Source organism: Oryx dammah, unplaced genomic scaffold, assembly GCF_014754425.2.
Source record: "Oryx dammah isolate SB20612 unplaced genomic scaffold, SCBI_Odam_1.1 HiC_scaffold_16, whole genome shotgun sequence".
In the NCBI taxonomy this organism is placed as follows: domain Eukaryota; kingdom Metazoa; phylum Chordata; class Mammalia; order Artiodactyla; family Bovidae; genus Oryx; species Oryx dammah.
The window spans coordinates 50,399,745-50,414,645 of NW_024070200.1; positions in this window are offsets into that span (position 1 = coordinate 50,399,745).

Below are 14,901 nucleotides of genomic sequence, written 5' to 3' on the forward strand. Positions count from 1 at the left end.
AACATTCTCATTTGTCCCAGTTCCCTTTGTCCCATTTATTCTAGTACATTCTGAGCAGAGTCCCAAGCCCTGAAGATCTTCTTGAATTATAGTCCTAGAGTTGAAAGCGTTAGATTTTGTGTATTACAATATTTTATTTGGAACTGACCAGCTGTTTAATAAGCTCTCTCTGAATAATGCCTGACCAACTCACTTCCACCTTTGGTCCTGTCCAGCCTTGATTCCTCAGTTCAGTTCAGTTCAGTCGCTCAGTCGTGTCTGACTCTTTGCGACCCCATGAATCGCAGCACGCCAGGCCTCCCTGTTCAACACCAACTCCCAGAGTTCGCTCAGACTCACATCCATCGAGTCCGTGATGCCATCCAGCCATCTCATCCTCGGTCGTCCCCTTCTCCTCCTGCCCCCAGTCCCTCCCAGCATCAGAGTCTTTTCCAATGAGTCAGCTCTTCGCATGAGGTGGTCAAAGTACTGGAGCTTCAGCTTTAGCATCATTCCTTCCAAAGAAATCCCAGGGCTGATTCCTCAACTCACTCTAATTCCTGGCTACTGAGATTTCCAAGTCTATGAGCTAGAAGTTTCCAGAATCGTGTTTTGCTGCTTTGGAAAAATTAGGGTTCAGTTGCTGTCTGCCTTCTCCACGTGTGGTGGCTCCCAGATGGCTGTCCTACAGACGGCCATCACATCTACAAATTCTTTCCGCATGTGTGTTGGACGTTTTGCCATTTCATTTTCGTCTGTTCAGTTTTCAATTCTTTCTTCCTTTTGTGGGCTTCCCAGGTGCTGTTAGTGGTAAAGAACCTGCCTGTCAACGCAGGAGACATGGGTTTGATCCCGGGTTGGGAAGATCTCCTGGAGGAGGCAACCCTGCGTGGCAACCCACTCCGTATGGGTTGCCTGGAGGAGCCTGGCAGGATGCAGTCCATAAGGTTGCAGAGTTAGACGTGACTGAAGTGACAGAGCATGCACACACATATACACACCGTTACACACACTGTTGGTGGATTGCTATAATACCTCTCCCAGGACGGAAGCCAAAGGAGAGAGCTCTTTTGTCTCAGCACTGTCCTGCAGCCAGGATAGAGGTACATGACCTGGACTTGGCCCATCACACTTTTCTGCAGGACTCTGATTTTGGAGGAAGTGATATTTACAAGGATGAAGGATGCATGCATTCTAAGTAGCTGTGGGGATTTCCCTGGGTGGCTGGAATTGTCTCAAGAGTTTGGAGAGTGTCCTTACCGAATGGTTCCTCCTCCAACTCAAATGTTTTCATTCCTGCCTACTGACCCTCTAAAGTCACATGGCTCTTGCCACTTTTCAACATCTCGATCCTCTCTCTTTTCTGAAACACCTTGTATTTCCAATAGATCCTTCCTGTCATTAAGAGAGCCAAAAATTGTAACTGTTTTTTGCAACAAAGCACCCGGAGAAAAATAGCTTGGTAGGCACTGGAGGAGGCAGGGGTTGCCAAGACACTGCCTCCTAAGGACATCTCTCCTTCAAGAGATTTGGCGAGCATAAAACACTGCCTATATCTGCATATCCCTTACCCATGTAGTCCTGACCTGCTCCCTTTGTGAGCCTCGCTCAGACTTGGCAATTCTAACTCAACCTATCTCTAGCGTTTTCTTCTCATTCCTCATTTTTTGGACTGGTACACTCCTCCCTCTCTACACCAAGGTTTTAATCCAACAATGGTCTCAGCATTGATTCAGAATTCTTCCAGACTCCTTGTTATGTTTCACAGTTACTTTGCTTTCCAAGGAACAAGGATGTCTTAATTCTCCCTTTGGCCTGGATCAGGTCTCTCGGAAGAACTCCTTCCCTTGGCAATATCAGCAGTCTACACAGTTTTAAATACGAACCCTTTGAGAGGAACTCCCCAATTTACATCTGCAACCATGTTACTTATACCTTGAATTTGAGACTCCTGTTGCCACCCACCTCCTTGGCATTTCTGATTAGACACCTAACAGGCCTCTCAAACCCTAATCTAAAATTAAGCACGTGATCCCTCATCCTGCTGCTGCTTCGTTTGCCTCTACATCACTTGATGGCTACTTTTCTAACATTTTCTTGAGCCAAACACCTTGGGATTATCCTTGTCTCTTCTTGTTCTCCTATACCCCACATCTAGTCTCTCTGAAAAAAAAAAATTTTTGGCAACATCTTCAAAATATGTTTGTTGTTGTTGTTTGGTTGTTAAGTTGCATCTGACTCTTTGCAACCCCATGGACTGTAGCACCCCAGGCTGCCCTGTCCCTCACTATCTCTTAGAGTTTGCTCAGATTCATGGCCCCTGAGACATTGATGCTCTCTAGCCATCTCATCCTCTGCTGCCCCTTTCTCCTTTTGCCTTCAATTTTTCTGAGCTTCAGGGTCTTTTTGAGAATATATCCATACTCTAAATTGTAAACTTACTATGATACTCTTGGAAAGATCATCAGATTTATTTCAAAAGTCTGACAATGCGATTACAAATTTTCTTGGCAAAACAGACAAGCCCAGCAAGTTCTTCTGAAAAAGAAGAACAGGAAGAAGTAGCCCAAGAACATATGAGAACACATGGCTTCTACAACAAAAGCAAAGGGGATTGGTGCATGAAAAGCCACAAAAACCAGTAAGAGAGAATAGGCAATCCAGAAATAGATGCTGTTGTATATGATACATTTTTCATACAATAAAACCATTACCTCAAATCAGTGGGATAGAGAATGAACAGGCTGGAGTGAAGAGAAATAACAACTATGCATTTCTGAATACTCCTTATTCTGTATACTTGATATTAGAACTAGATAACATGCTGCTGCTGCTGCTGCTGCTAAGTCACTTCAGTCGTGTCCGACTCTGTGCGACCCCATAGATGGCAGCTCACCAGGCTCCCCCGTCCCTGGGATTCTCCAGGCAAGAACGTTGGAGTGGGTTGCCATTGCCTTCTCCAGATAACATGCTACATGATTATAAAATAAAACAAAATGAAAATGAAAATAAAGCAATCTTTGAGATTCAAAAGCTAAATAAAACTAATGAACGTTAAAGTGTATCATATTATAGCACTTTTGACATAACTATGCAGACTAAGATGATTTCAAGTGACTTTAAAACAAATAATTTGAGAACATCTCTGGTGGTCCAGTCTTTAAAACATGCTTCTAAAAATGGGTCATGGGTTCGATCCTTGGGCAGGGAACTAAGGCCTCATATGCCACATGGTCAAAAAAATAAAATAGAATAAACAAATAAAACAAATAATTTGTATGCTACATTTAAAATGCAAAATAAATGCTGCAACCTATCCCCCCGATCTTAAATTGCCTTCAACAATAGTATTACTAGTAATAATATCACATTATTATTTTAAAACAGATACACACAGTTTTACTCATATAGTAAAATGTTGAGCTTAAAACCAAAAACAAACGTAGAAATACATGACACAGAAATTCCCAATTGAATTTTGACAATGTTTAAAAGTAATACCATGATGGTCAGATAGTTTTTTCATCACATGGTGCCAGGAAAATTTAGACATCTGTAGGTAAAACAAAAAACTCAACTTATACTGTAGATTTTATACAAAAATTAACTTGAAGTGGATCATGGATTTAAATGTAAAATGCAAAATTAAAAAAAAATAGAATAAAATCTTTGGGAACTAGGCAAAGAATACTTAGACTTGACACCAAAAACATGATGAATAAAAGGAGAGTTTGGTAGATTGGACTTCATAAAATTAAAAATTTTAACTCTCAGAAAGGCCCTGTTAAAAGAATAAAGAAAAAACTACAGACTGAGGGTGCTTTCCAGGTGGTGCTAGTGGTAAAGAACCTGCCTGCCAGTGCAGGAGGTGTGAGACCTAGGTCTGATCCCTGGGTCGGGAAGATCCCCTGGAGGAGGAAATGGCACCCACTCCAGTACTCTCGCCTGAAGAATCCCATGGACAGAGGAGCCTGGCGGGCTACAGTCCCTGGCGTGGCACAGATTCGTACATGACTAAGGTGGCTTAGCATGCATGTACACCCTGAGAGAAGATGTTTGTAAACCACATATGCAATGAAAGACTACTCTCTAGTATGTATATAAAGAGATCTTAAAACTCAACAGGAGTAAAAGCAAACAATGCAATTTAAAAAATGGACAAAAGACATAAAGAGATTTTCCTCTCAATAAGAAATACTGATGAAAAAATCAGCACATAAAGTGACCTTCAATACCATTAGCCATCCCATCAGGGAAAGGCATATTAACACCACAATGAGGGACCAGCACATACAGAGCTAAATGGCTAAAATCAAAGATAGTAACAACAGCAAATGCTGTTGTGGATGTAGAGAAACCTGATTACCTGTTTATTATCAGTGGTACTAAAAAAAAAACAACAAAAACTCACTTTGAAAACAGCAGCTTGCAGCTGCCACACAAAACAGCAGTTATACTCCTGGACATTTATCTCTGAGAGATGAGAGTTCATGTCACACACACAAAATCCTGTAAATGAATGTTTATAGACGCTCTATCAATAATATCCTGAAATTAGAAAAAACTCAAATGCTCTTTGAAAGGTGGATGTTTAAATCAGTTCTGATACATTCATACCATGAGATATTACTCATGGATAAAAAGGGATGGGCTATTGATAGACACTAAAACCTGGGTGAATTTCCAGAGAATTATGCTAAGTAAGAAAAGCCAATTGCAATGTTTACATAGAGTCTGATTCCATTTTTAAAGGAGTTCCTCATGAGGCTTGAATTGAAGTTAATATCAATATTACTGATAAAGTTATATATATATATCATTGATAAAATTATATATATATATATACGTATGTGTGTGTATATAATCTGCTCTTTTATATGTTACATATAAGCAGATTAGCTCTCAAGGTTATGAGAGGGAGTGGGAGTGAGAAGGAGGTGAGTGTGGCTATAAAAACCCAACATGGGGGATCCTTGTGGGGATGGAAATGGTCTGTATCTTGACTGTATCAATGTCAGTGTTCTGACTGAGAAATGTTACTATAGTTACACAAGCTGTTATCATTGGGATCTCTCTGTATTATTTCTTACAATTGCATGTGAATTTATAATTATCTAAAAATACTTTATTTAAAAAGAATAATTATGATAATGTGTTAAACTGTATCAAATATTTTAAACCCATGAGTTTATAATGACACGAAAACAAAAAATCATATTTGGGGAGGATGCTAGGAAAACAACTCATTATTCCGAAAACTGGCAAAATAAAGCAGATAAACATCCATCTGCATTTTGTTTTTAAATTATACCTCAAGTAAATCAAAGATTTGATATGAAAAATATTCTTGTTTAGAATTTTAAAGAAGATGAGCATAAAAAGAATGATATTGCACCACTGCTAGTTTGAAAAGCCTGAATGAAATAGTGGCTCAGTGCAGTGCTTCTGATGTAAAGTCAGACACTCGGTGCCTCCCAGTGAAAGTATACATCACCATCGATGAAGTCTCCTTGAAAACCAATAACAGCAATCTGAATAAGAATCTAAATCTAATTGCCAGTTTATGAGACATCTAAGGAACAAATAAACATCCCATAGGATGCATTCAGCAAAACCTGGAGTGTGGGGAAACCTACAGTACCAAAATCTAGTTTCTTCAAGAATACATTTAAAGAGAGTATAAGAAAGAACGAGAAATCTGTAGATTATAAAACCCTAGGAGACATCAAAGAACTGCAATGCATTGCCTTGTTTGAACATGGATTTTTAAAAGGAAATTCTAAAAGCAAAAATTATGAGATGATAGAGTAAATTTGATCACTGATTAGATATTTGATACTACTAAGGAATTATTGTTAAGTTTTTCAGATGTAAAAATGGGAATGTCGTTATATTTTTAACAGCGATCTAAGCTTTAGAGATAACAGCTGAATTATTTATGGATTGGTATTTGCTTCTTGCTAATTCAGTGGGAGGAGAGGACAATGACTATGAATAGAAAAACCAAGATATGCCATGGGCTGAATTTTTTGACAAGTCCTCACTCTATTTTTGTGTTGGTGCCATTTTTGTTTATGTTTGAAATTTTTCATACTAAAATGTAAAAATATATCCGGGAGCCTTTACTTCTTATTGTCTACTGCCAACTGCCTGGTCCAATCCATCACCATTTTTAAGAAGTCTCTATTGAATTTGTTACAATGTTCCTTCTGTTTTAAGCTTCTTGGTCCCAGGCATGTGGAACCTTAGCTGCCCAACCAGGCCAAGGATTGAACCCTCACCTCTGCATTAAGAGATGAAGTCTCCCCCAGGGATGGAACCCTCACCCTCTGCTTTGAGAGATGAAGTCTCCCCCAGGGATGGAACCCTCGCCCTCTGCTTTGAGAGATGAAGTCTCAATCACTGGGCCACCAGGGAAGTCCATTTGTTGCTGTTGTTCAGTTGCTATGTCATGTCTGACTCTTTGTGGCCCCATGGATTGCAGCATGCCAGTTTCCTCTGTCCTTCATTATTTCCTGGACTTTTCTCAATTTCAGATCCATTGAGTCAGTGATGCCATCTAACCATTTCATCCTCTGCTGCCCTCTTCTCCTTTTGCCTTCAATCTTTCCTAGCATCGGGGTCTTTTCCAATGAATTGGCTCTTTTGCATCAAGCAACCAAAGTATTGGAGCGTCAGCTTCAGCATCTGTCCTTTCAATGAATATTCAGGGTTCATTTCTTTTAGGATTGACAGGTTTGATCTCCTTGCTGTCCAGCAGACTCTCAAGAGTCTTCTCCAGCACCACAATTCAAACTGCTCTTTACTCATTTATACCCATTTGATAATGTATATTTAGGGGACTTCCTTGGCAGTCTGGTGTTACCTTATATTTCATTTAATTTCATTCAAACAATAAGGGCTAATGGCAAAAGCATTCATTTGCATATCTACACTTCCACTGCGGGAGGTGTAGGTTCAACCCCTGTTTGGGAAACGAAGATCCCTCGCGGCCTGGCGTTTGGGCTTTTTTTTTTAAAAAAAGAGGGTGAGTGCAAAAAAAGATAGTGTTTTACCTGGAGGAGGGCATGGCAACCCACTCCAACATTCTTGCCTGGAAAATCCCATGGACAGAGGAGCCTGGCGGGCTACAGTCCATAGGTAACAAAGACTCGGACACAACTGTAGCAGCTTAGCACAGCACACGGCACATATTTTATTTAGATGAAATCAGCTATGTCTTTGGACTGTGGGGGAGTATAGAATATTTGCATGATATTGAATCTGGTTAAAAGTAGAATATATGCCTTTACCATTGGGCATCCATCTATGTTCCATTAATATCCACTCTGAGGCATACTCCTTAGGGATCCATTCTTGACACCTATAAGAGGCGACTGGGCTTCCTATTATAGATTCTTATATCTCAATTCTCAGTTATTTTTAACTTTGAAAAAGGTATCTTAAGTGTGAAGTTTTTAGAGCAATACAAATGGAAAGAGTGCCAGAGTCAGAAAATTTGAGTTACAGGAAAAGAGCTAAAGTTTATTGAGCATATACTGTATGTGGCAGGCATGGCTGTAGGTGCTTCTTGTTGCCTTTTTTTATTTGAACTCCACAACAACTTAAGGAAACATGATTATTCGGTTGAAGAGCTAGAAGACTAGATGGGGCTGTGTAATCTTCCCAATGTTGCATAGCTAATGTGTACTAAAGCTAAGATTCAGATCTCCGTGGTTTTACCCACCTCTCCATGATACTTCCCAGCTCAGTCATTCCTAGCCTGAGTCCTGTGAGGTCACTGAACTTCCTTGATAACTTTATGTATGGAGATAACAACAATTGCCTTACCAGCAGGGAACACAAAGACTTTGATCACACTGGAAAATGTTTCCAAGAATAATGGATTATCATTGTATGAAACCAGCAGTGCCAATAATAATATTAGTGTTTTTTTGAGATACTATATGGACCACCATCTTCCTTAGCATTAAGAGGGGAAAAAGTGAAGCGGTGAAGGATTTTATTTCTTGGGCTTCAAAATCGCTGTGGGTGGTGACTGCAGCCATGAAATTAAAAACAAACGAACTTACAAACAACACTTTCTCTTTTGAAGAAAAGGAAAGACAAGTCTAGACAACACATTAAAAAGCAGAGACATCACATTGCCAACAAAGGTCTATACAGTCAAAGCTGTGGTTTTCCCGGTAGTCACGTACAGATGTAAGAGTTGTACTGTAAAGAAGGATGAGCACTGAAGAGTTGATTCTTTTAAATTGTGGTGCTGGACTCTTGAATGTCCTTTGGACAGTGAGGAGATCAAATCAGTCAATCCTGAAGGAAATCAACCTTGAATATTCATTAGAAGGACTGATGCTGAAGCTGGAACGCCAATATTTTGGTCCCCTGATGCAAAAAGCGTGCCACTCACTGGAAAAGACCCTGATGCTGGGAAAGACTGAAAGCAAAAGAAGAAGAGGGTGGCAGAGGATGAGATGGTTAGATAGCATCACCAACTCAAAGGACATGAATTTGAGCAAACTCTGGGAGACAGTGGAGGGCAGAGTAGCTTGGTATGCTGCAGTCCATGGGGCTGTAAAGAGTCGGACATAACTTAGTGTCGGAACAATGACAATGAGAGATAGCAAGATAGTTCTTATAATTTTGGAGACAAGAAAAAACAGATGAAAAGATATAATATAAAATAATATGATTAATATAATATATAAAACTATGTATAAAAATACATGTGCTTTCTTCATGCTGTATTTCTGACCATAAAACTTTAGAGACTCCCTAGTGGAAGCACAGAGGATTGGCTCTTCCTTTGTACTTGGATAATGCTATAATCTCATCATTTCATGTTTTTTGTTTTTTTTTTTCCAAGATGGTCAGAGCTGCAGGTGAGAGAGCTCGAGACAGGTGTCTCTTCCTCTGCCCGCCTGCCAATTCACAAAGCTCTATATGACCACATACAATTGTCCCTTAAAGAATCAGACACAGGAACTGTCATCTCTCCAGGAAGTTTCTCAGCCATTGTCAGAATTCATTTTCGATGACAAGACATAATGGACTTGGGGTTTCATTAGCTGACAGAGCACACTGAGAAATCCTTTGTTTGAGCAGGAGAGAACTCAGGCAGAAGGTAGGATTTACTTGGTCAACAGAACATTATAGAGGACTTCCAGAATCGAAGCTTTGTGTTTAGCTTTCTTCCCTGCTTTGGGTCCTGAAGACATGCCCTTAAGGCCTCAGTGTTAAAGAGTCTTGGGAAAACAAGCAGGAAGGGATGGACTGGGGACCCATGCCAGCTCATGCAAGCAGGGGTCTAGACTTCAGTAGAACCAGTCTCCTCGAGAAAGGGGTCAGCTTAGGGTCAGAAGCTAAGGGTGATTAAGAGTAGGGCACCTTCTGTCTAACCTCTGAAAGTACATCTGACCAAGAAAGGCTGAGACCTTGTAGCACCTTGTCACATCCTCTTGAAGGCGGGGCAGGTGACAGGTAGGGAAGGTGAGATGCTTTTGGCATGCTTTAGTGGAAGTTGTGAACAGAGGGCAGCACGGTGAAAAGGTGATACATGTGTACTTAGGAAAAAGTGCACGTTTTCTCACAAACAGTACCTCTTCCTTAGAGTCTGGCACTGTTCTTTTGCCTTCAATTTTTTTTTGTTTTTCCACCTGAATGACTCATCCTCTTTCACTGAAGGCGTTCATTCAATGCGCTTTGTCATGAACCCTTCTCTGAGTTACTCCCCCAGGTTATGGGTTCTTCGCCCATGTTTGTTCCACTTGGTATGAATCTTGTTTGTAGGAATCTTCACTTGATGAAGAATGGCAGATTCTTTGACTGATGAAGAATGGCAAAACCATCATTCCATTGGTGGTTTACCTGCTTGTCTACCTTTTAGGACAGTGAAGCCATGAATACCACAGAAGACATCTTTTACTGTATATTTCAAGGACCAAGCTTTGCCCAGCACCTAGTGGGTGTGCCAATCAATGGGGATGAATGACTATTCCATCTGAAAGCCCTTTAGGCACTCACAGCTTGGGAATCTTGGATGAGATTGTTTTCATATATCAGTGATACTCTCTCAATTCCTCCCACCATGAGGTGGGGGTGGGAGGAAGACACAAGAAGGAAGAGATTTTATATATATATACACATAGTTATGGCTGATACGCATTGTTGCATGGCAGAAACCAACATAGCATTGTAAAACAATTATCCTCCAATAAATTTTTTTTTTCATAGCTTCTTCCTAAATTCAGTGGCTATATCAGCACCCATCTCCAAGAGGCAGCTCCCAGGATTCAATTCCTTGAAGTTCTAACTCACGAGGCTGCATGCCCGGGGTCCGCCTTGCACACTGCCCCATGTCTTTTCTAGGAAGCTTTCCCAGCATCTGGGTCTTTTCCAGTGTTTTCTTGCTTCCAGGTGGGGGTGGAAGCTTAGGTTTCCACCTGGCCCTGATGACGTCAAGAGAGCAGAGGGGGAAGCAGAGTGCCTGTCAATCAGCCCTGCTTGTTCTCGTCACTGTTCCTATCATCTTGCTCCCTTTCATTGATGCTGGTGGGATGCGGGCTCAGGTCTTCACTGGGTCCTGCTAATACTAGGAAGGGGGAAAGCTGATGAGGCTGCCTGGCACCACCTTGTTCTGTTTCCTTGATGCCAGGTGAGTGTAGAGGGTGAGCCCCACACCGGGCTCCACGGATGCCCTGTGTGGGTTGGGGGTTGTGGAACACTTCCTTGGACCACCATGTTCGATCTTGATGTTGAGCGGCGGGGACAGGAGGCCAAGATTTTGGCTAGTCTCTGCTGGTTCCCTGGCAGAGGGGTTGGGGTGCCTCCTGGGGGTGAGGTGCTAGCTCAGTTGCCCTTGGTTCTGTTGTGGGACTTTGGTTTTTCTGTTGAAGTTTGACAAGAGTAGAGAAGTTACTACCAAAGCAGTTTTTTGTTGTTAAGTGATCCATTTTCTAGAGGAAGTAGGCTTTTCTTGGCCTTTTTTGATTTTGTCTGCTGCTTGTGGTTCCAGGTGGGAGGCTTCTGCAGTGCTCTGTCTGGGATAGAGTGCTCAGTTGCTCAGCTGTGTCTGACTCTTTGCCTCCCCATAGATTGTAGCCCACCAGTTTCCTCTGCCCATAGAACTTTTCAGGCAAGAATACTGGATTGGGTAGCCATTTCCTACTCCAGGGGATCTTCCTGACCCAGGGATTAAACCTGTGTTTCTTGTGTCCCCTGCACTGGCAGGCAGACCCTTTACCACTGTGCCACCTGGGAAGCCCCCGTATTGCCCGTGATTTTAGCCAAAAGGGGGAGTAGGGATATGGACAAGGCCCAGCGAAAAGACCCAGAGTGTACCACCCCCTTGTTCCTGGAATCCTGGGATCCCTAGGAAGTCTGCCCGCTTTTGTTCCATCTTCCTATTCTTGTTTGTTGTTTATGGTTTTCTGGTCATAAGGTGAGAAACTGGGAGAATGAAATTGCTTCAAATTGGCCAGAGTTAGAACCCATTTATGACTCAAACATGGACACAATGACTTGAAATTGTGGCTCAGCCTTTCAAACTACCGCAGGCAGTGTGAGTGAAGACCTCTCAACCCATTTTGCCTCTGGTTCCAGTCCTGTTAGGTGCGTGGTCCTAACAGCCTGGCAGAGGGGCCTCTTTGAGGACAGGCAGAGTGTCTCACTCCCCTCTGCATTCTCTGTGCCTAGCCCTTGCTTAGAAGATGCACGGTAATTGTTCTGAGTGAATAAAAGCAAAGGCTCCTTTAGCGGAACTGGAGAACCCTTTCTCTATGACACGAAAAAGCCTGACGGGTTTTTTCAGTCTAGAATCTAGATTGGTTCTGACCTTGTTTTGCTCTTCAGTGGATATGCGATGTGGAGGCAGGCCAGCTCTGCAGCCTCCTGCAGGCGACTGAGGACTCTCAAGGCGACAGACTCCCCAGGAGGTGCCAGGCTGTAGCATCACTTCCTTCCTGGCCTTCTGGTCCCCCAGATGTGTAGTGAAGTCAGCAAGGTGAAGTGCCTGCCTCAGGCTGCCCGGTCATTATCCATGTGAGGAGTGTGTGTGTGTGCGTGTGTGTGTGTGTGCGTGCGTGCGTGCTCACACACGTGTGCTCAGTCACTCAGTCGTGTCTAGCTCTTTGCGATCCCATGGATTATGGCCCGCCAGGCTCCTCTACCGATGGGATTTTCCAGGCAAGAATACTAGAGTGGGCTGCCATTTCCTCCTCTACCCAGCATCTCAGCTCTGTGCCCCTCCACCGCCCTGACCTAGGCAGGCGAAAGGCTGAGGTCCGAAGCCCAGGCCGGCAGGGGCCGGCAGAGGGGGTGAAGAGTGGGTCAGCCACATGTGCTGTGTGTCCCTGGGGTGTTCTCGAACCTCTCTGAGCTCTGGAATTTTCCTCTGAGGAATGGGGCTGCACATAGGAGGCCTTGCCCCAGGGCGTGCCTGGTGGTCCTCCTGCACAGCTGGCCAGGGGATCTTCCCAACCCAGGGACCGAACCTGCGTGTCCTGCATCTCTCACATTGCTGGCAGATTCTTTCCCCTGTGCCACCTGGGGGCTGCCTCTAGTACCAGTCGCTGTGTTGGGCCCTGGATGGTGACCTGCTGGCAGGGTTGGGGAGCTCCTGGTTGTGGTGTCCCAGTTGGTAGTGGACTTCACTAGGAGCTGCCCGGTTAGGAGAGAGAAGGCAGGCAGGTGAGAACCAGAGAGAGAGAGAGAGAGAGACTGATGGAGAAAGCATGGCAGAAGGACCGGGAAGCAGAGCACAGAGGGGAGAGATGCTCTTCCTTCATTTTTACCAGTTTTATGATTGGCTCTCTGGGCAGCTTTGAGCTACTTTCTTCCTTCTCAGCATGCAAAAATATTTGAATGCCCAGGAATAAAACATCAAAACCTAAAATGTAATTAGATGTAGGAAATATTGATGGGGTGCCAGAAGCATCTGGGATGCTGACGTGAGCGGAGAGGAGCTGTCTCTTTATGAGGAGGAAAAGATCAGAAGGTAGCAAAGCCCAGCTCCTTGCAGGTGGATCCCTCTGAGTTCCGAGTGACAATATTGACTCCATCACCACGCGTATCAGTAAAATGATTATTGATATCAACCAGGCAAAATTAGAGGGAGGGGGAAGTGGAAACCAAAGGAGAGCTGATTTCAACCAGTAATGATACCAGAGTCAGGTTTCATAAAAACAAACTAATTATTTTTGATTCTGTGATCCTTGGAACTCTTGGCTGCTACTCAACAAACGGGGCTCATGCGTCTCCAGGAGGCAAGCCCTGGCCCTCCACCCCCCATCCTGCTGCTGTATGTGCACTGAGCCTGGCTCAGGACAGAGGCTCACAGTCCCTTCTGGAACCTTCTTCTCCTCTTTCCACTGCTCCCTGAAAACTCACATCTAGGCCACTACTTTTTACTATTCTTGGCACAACTCTCTGAACTCCAGGAAACAGCATATGACTCTACGGTCTGAGACGGTTTCCTAAATATTTTATGTACAGTGAAAACCGTTCAAGGGTGAATGACTGTTTGGAAGGTTTTTGCTTGCCCGGCAGTGCCAGTTTCAGAGCTGGGCACACTGTGTGCCCAGGGAGCAAGGGCCGAGGGGCTGACACCACAGCTCGGAAAGGCCTGGCGTCTGCTCTGTCCCCATCCTCACGTCTGCATCTTTCATGCTGCAGTCGCTCCATCATCTGCCTTTTACCGGGCTGGAGCGGCTTTGCTCTTCCAGAAGGATGGTGGCAGGAAATTAAAGCCCGTCACCTGTCGGTGCCTTCTGTGGTGTGTCCTGGATAAACACGGCGCAGTGGCTCATGGTGTTACTAAGCAGGAGAGGTGAGGACAGCCACCAAGCATCAGAGAGGCTTTCTCGTGGAGAGAAAATGCAGAGACCTCACAGCAAGATGGTCAAATGCTAGTGATGCCAGGCCTTGAGATCTTCTCCCCAGAGGGGGCATCCTGTTTGACAAGCATGGCTCTTTCTGGTTACAACAAGGCGTATTTCGTTACTAAAAACAATAATACATAGATGTACTATTGTTTATACTTAGAATGGACACTTGTACATCATGCCTGCTCAGTTGTGTCTGAGTCTTTGTGACCCCATGGTCTGTAGCCTGGCAGGCTTCTCTGTCCAGACGTGGGATTCTCCAGGCAAGGATACTGGAATGGATTGCCATTTCCTCCTCCAGGGGATCTTCCTGACCAGGGATTGAATCTGTGTCTCCTGAATTACAGGTAGATTCTTCACCACTTGTGTCATTGGGGAAGCCCTATGGACACTTTCTGTGGACTAAATATTTGTTCCCTATCTCCCAAATCCATATGTTGAAACCTTTGTTGTTGTTTAGTTGCTAAGTCATGTCTGGCTCTTTGCGACCCCATGGACAGTAGCCCACCAGGCTCCTCTTTCCATGGGATTCTCCAGGCAAGAATATTGGAGTGGGTAGCCATTCCCTTCTCCAGGGGATCTTCCAGACCCAGAGACTGAACCCAGGTCTCCCGTATTGGCAGGCAGATTCTTTACCATCGAGCTACCAGGGAACCCCCACCCCCACCCCCACATTAAGTTTGGATGAGATCATGCGTCTGAAGCTCTCAAGAATGGAATTAGCACCCTTATAGAATCACAAGAGCATTTGCTTCCCCTCTCTCCTCTCCTTGTGAGGGTACAGTGAGGAGTCCACAGTCAGTGACCCAGACGAGGTCCTCACCAGACCCTGACCGTGCTGGCTTCCTGATTTCAGACTGTCAGCTCCAGAACCATGAGAAATGAGTTTATGTCACTCATAAGCCACTCAACCGGTGAGATTTGGTTAGAGCCACCTGAACTAAGACAGCAGCGCTTGCTGAGCACTTACTATTTTCAAGGTACTGGGTCCATCTCTTTGTATGCAGCATCTTAGTGTTCCCTCACCATAAATCTGTGAATT